Genomic DNA, 5,438 nt, shown 5'->3' with positions numbered 1-5,438 from the left:
TTTATCTTACCTAAAAACAAATATATTTATTAATTAAAAAAACAACAAAAAAATACAAATACATTTTTACTATATTTTGCTAAAAACATCAAAATTAATTGTATTTTTATTTGTATTTTTTTCTGACTCCTTATTACATCCAGCCATAGAATTATACATTAAAATAAACATATTTGAAATAATTAATTTTAAATGATCGTAATTCATTTAAAATGACCATATTTAATTATTAAAATAATTGCTTGTTTATCAACAACTTTAGCATTTTATTCATTACATTTTGAAGCTCTCAGAAGCCAAGTTATGTTATATTCCTTAAGATTTATTTATGCAAGTTTGAAGTATCGATTATCTAAACACAGTTTTGTTTGCATATTTTCAGGATGTAGATATATATATATTAGAGATGCGCGGATAGGCAATTATTTCATCCGCAACCGCATCAGAAAGTCGTCAACCATCCGCCATCCACCCGATCTAACATTTAATCAGAACCGCACCCGCCCGCACCCGCCCGTTGTTATATATCTAATATAGACGATGCAAGGCATTAGTGAGGTTATAAAGCTTTTGCCTGTTAAAGAAAGGAGACTGATCCAATGCAGCACAGACATTCGCGTGCCACGCTGTCACGACCCAGACGCACACCAGTGCGCAATCATATGGGAGCCGCGCTGAGCGCACCTCCAAGCGCGTCTCGCTGCCGGCGACGGCCGGGTATATGGGCCCGACGCTCCAGCGCCATCCATTTTCAGGGCTAGTTGATTCGGCAGGTGGGTTGTTACACACTCCTTAGCGGGTTCCAACTTCCATGGCCACCGTCCTAGCTGCTGTCTATATCAACCAGGGTGAGCCCCACCCCTTTCGTGAGCGCACTGCGCGCGGAGTGACCCCTGTTACGCACCCCCGGCAACAGGGGTGGCGGGCAGGTAAGCTGCGCGGGCGGAGCGCGCGGAGTGACCCCTGTAAGCTGCTTACCTGCTGCGCGTGACGCCGGCCGCGGCGAAGGCGGACGAGGCGGGGTGTCGGTGCGGTGGGCGCGGTGGTGACCCTGGACGTGCGTCGGGCCCTTCTCGCGGATCGCCTCAGCTACGGCTCCCGGTGGGGCCCTCTCGGGGGAAGGGGCCTCGGTCCCGGACCCCGGCGAGGCGTCCCTTCTCCGCTCCGTAAAAGTGTCCATCTCTTTTCTTTTTTTTTCTTCTGTTGTGGCATATGCTGCAGGTGCCTGCTCGTTTTTCGTATGTGGGTAACAACATTTAACTATGTATATATATTTCCCAATTGGTTTAACTGCCACCCGCCTGAATCTATTTAAAATCTAATTTTTTTTTATTTCAACCGCCCGACCCGACCCGCGGATAAAATCTAATTTTTTTTAATTTCATCCGCCCGATCCGCGGATAATCCGCGGACTCCGCGGTTGTGCCCGCAAACCGCGCATCTCTAATATATATATATATATATATATATATATATATATGTATGAAATACTTGACTTGGTGAATTCTAGCTGTCAATATACTCCTCCGCTCTTAACCACGCCCCCAACCACGCCCCGCCCCACCCCTGACCACGCCCCCCGCCCCCCACCTCCCGAAATCGGAGGTCTCAAGGTTGGCAAGTATGGTTAAAAGTAATTTCACATTTTTGTGTTATCTTCTAAGTTTATGTGGGGGAAAAAAGTCACTATAAATCAGATCGTAATATTCTAACAGAAAAATGTGAATACTCTTAATATATTTTTTTGGTAATTTTTTGGTTGAAAAACGTTGCAACGCTACAACAAAAACTTCATTATATAGTAAGGGTGTAACGGTACACAAAAATTTCGGTTCGGTACGTACCTCGGTTTAGAGGTCACGGTTCGGTTCATTTTCGATACAGTAAGAAAACAACAAAATGAAAATTTTTGGGTTATTTATTTACCAAATTTGTAAACAATGGCATAACATACATATACACACAGGGTCCATTGCCAGGGTTCATGTGGTCAACATATATCAAATAAAAATCAATCAATCAATGTTTATTTATATAGCCCTAAATCACAAGTGTCTCAAAGGGCTGCACAAGCCACAACGACATCCTCGGTACGGAGCCCACATAAGGGCAAGGAAAAACTCACCCCAGTGGGACGTCGATGTGAATGACTACGCAGATTTCTTGCCGGGACATATGGTACAATACAATCGACAAGATAGGACGGAGCTAGACCGTGTAGTATTTTATACCTAAGTAGTAAAACCTTAAAGTCACATCTTAAGTGCACAGGAAGCCAGTGCAGGTGAGCCAGTATAGGCGTAATATGATCAAACTTTCTTGTTCTTGTCAAAAGTCTAGCAGCCGCATTTTGTACCAACTGTAATCTTTTAATGCTAGACATAGGGAGACCCCAAAATAAAACGTTACAGTAATCGAGACGAGACGTAACGAACGCATGAATAATGATCTCAGCGTCGCTAGTGGATAAAATAGAACGAATTTTAGCGATATTACGGAGATGAAAGAAGGCCGTTTTAGTAACACTCTTAATGTGTGACTCAAAGGAGAGAGTTGGGTGGAAGATAATACCCAGATTCTTTACTGAGTCGCCTTGTGTAATTGTTTGGTTGTCAAATGTTAAGGTGGTATTATCAAATAAATGTCGGTGTTTAGCAGGACCGATAATCAGCATTTCCGTTTTCTTAGTGTTGAGTTGCAAGAAGTTAACGGACATCCATTGTTTAATTTCATTAAGACACGCCTCCAGTGTCCAGACACACCGTATTTGCGTATGATGTCGCCTAGCGGCAGCATGTAAATACTAAAGAGTGCAGTGCCAAGAACCGAACCCTGGGGGACTCCGCACGTTACCTTAACATAGTCCGAGGTCACATTGTTATGGGAGACGTACTGCATCCTGTCAGTAAGATAAGAGTTAAACCACGACAAAGCTAAGTCTGACATACCAATACGTGTTTTGATACGCTCTAATAAAATATTATGATGGACGGTATCGAAAGCAGCGCTAAGATCAAGAAGCAGCAACATAGATGACGCATCAGAATCCATCGTTAGCAGTAGATCATTAGTCATTTTTGCGAGGGCTGTCTCCGTAGAGTGATTTGCCCTGAAACCGGATTGAAAAGGTTCACAGAGATTGTTAGACACTAAGTGTTCATTTAGCTGCTGTGCGACGATTTTTTCCGAGGATTTTCGAGATAAAGGGAAGGTGGGACACCGGCCGGTAGTTTACCATGAGGTCAGGATCGAGGTTAGGTCTTTTGAGCAGAGGATGAATAACCGCTTTTTTGAATGCTAGTGGAACAGTGCCAGAGGAAAGTGATAAGTTTATAATATTTAGCACTGATGGACCTAATAATACAAAAAGCTCCTTGATAAGTTTCCCAGGAAATGGGTCAAGTAAACATGTTGTTTGTTTTGTCCCCTTAACACATCTTAACAATTCCTCTAATGTTATTTCATCAAAGAGAGAGAAACTATTTTGGAGGGCGGTATCCGTTGTAGATACAATTGTATCTGTGTTAATAGAACCCAGTTGTAGCTGGGATGCATTGTCTTTAATCTCCTTTCTAAAAAGTAAATAAGATAAGGCTCAGAATGGTTTCTTAACAAAACCTTTCTACATATAAAGTGCTTTTTTTGATTGATTGATTGATTGAGACTTTTATTAGTAGATTGCACAGTACAGTACATATTCCGTACAATTGACCACTAAATGGTAACACCCCAATATGTTTTATATGGGTCCACGTTAATCAACATTAAACTGCCTCAAGTTGTTGCTCAGATTAAATACAATAACAAAACTTGTCTTCTACATATAAAAAGTGCAACATTAAACAGTTTCAAGTCAACTCAGCCTCAGATTAACTTTTCTTTCCCCCCCCTAGCTTGGCTAACTTGGCAGTAAGAGGACATATGGGCTCATTGTTCTTCCACCATAGAAGTGGGTCAACATCTAGTTTTAATACAATATGGTCTTAAATCTGCTGCTATAAAAACATTTGTTATTGCTTTAGCCCTGCCTGACTCGCCGAGGAGAGGCTGCTTGAATGCGGTGGTGACGCTTCAAATGGGTTAGCATGTTTGACATGTTGTCAGAAGCAGCTGCTGAACAATGTCTGCAAACCTCCATTCTCCATTGTTGTATCACGGAGCCAAAGTGTTCCCAAACGTGTGTTGTGTCTAGGTGTGCATTGTTTACACAACGTACGTTACGCTACTTAATATGTCCGTGTGGAAACTCGTTCGGTACACCTCCGAACCGAACCGAAACCCCCGTACCGAAACGGTTCGATACGAATACACGTACCGTTACACCCCTAATATACAGTGTTAAGATAAAGGTGAATTAAAAAAAGTAATATTCAGGTACAAAAACCTCCATTTTTCAGTAACACATGATCATTCGTAGCATAAAACGCTCAGTCTGATGACTGTTAGTGTTAATCACTACAAACAATACGTTCGGCATTTTAGGCCAATCAACATCAGGAATTCCCTTTAGAATTCAAACTAATAAATGTGTCTTTTGACATTATTTGATGATTTTATTTTTCAGTGTGGCTCTCATACTTCTTTGCATAATTCAAACAATGTAACCAAAAAGGTTGTTTTAAAAAAAAAAAAAAAAAAAATCTCGCGGAGTTACAGTGGGGCAAAAACGTATTTAGTCAGCCACCAATTGTGCAAGTTCTCCCACTTAAAATGATGGCAGAGGTCTGTAATTTTCATCATAGGTACACTTCAGCTGTGAGAGACAGAATGTGAAAAAAAATCCAGGAATTCACATTGTAGGAATTTTAAAGAATTTATTTGTAAATTATGGTGGAAAATAAGTATTTGGTCAATAACAAAAATTCAACTCAATACTTTGTAATATAACCTTTGTTGGCAATAACAGAGGTCAAACGATTACTATAGTTCTTTACAAGGTTTGCACACACAGTAGCTGGTATTTTGGCCCATTCCTCCATGCAGATCTTCTCGAGAGCAGTGATGTTTTGGGGCTGTCGCCGAGCAACACGGACTTTCAACTCCCTCCACAGATTTTCTATGGGGTTGAGGTCTGGAGACTGGTTAGGCAACTCCAGGACTTTCAAATGCTTCTTACGGAGCCACTCCTTCGTTGCCCGGGCGGTGTGTTTGGGATCATTGTCATGCTGGAAGACCCAGCCACGTTTCATCTTCAAAGCTCTCACTGATGGAAGGAGGTTTTGGCTCAAAATCTCACGATACATGGCCCCGTTCATTCTTTCCTTAACACGGATCAGTCGGCCTGTCCCCTTAGCAGAAAAACAGCCCCAAAGCATGATGTTTCCACCCCCATGCTTCACAGTAGGTATGGTGTTCTTGGGATGCAACTCAGTATTCTTCTTCCTCCAAACACGACGAGTTGAGTTTATACCAAAAAGTTCTATTTTGGTTTTATCTGA

This window comes from Nerophis lumbriciformis, linkage group LG02 (genome assembly GCF_033978685.3).
Source record: "Nerophis lumbriciformis linkage group LG02, RoL_Nlum_v2.1, whole genome shotgun sequence".
NCBI classification, from domain to species: Eukaryota; Metazoa; Chordata; class Actinopteri; order Syngnathiformes; family Syngnathidae; genus Nerophis; species Nerophis lumbriciformis.
This window is presented reverse-complemented; position numbering follows the sequence as displayed.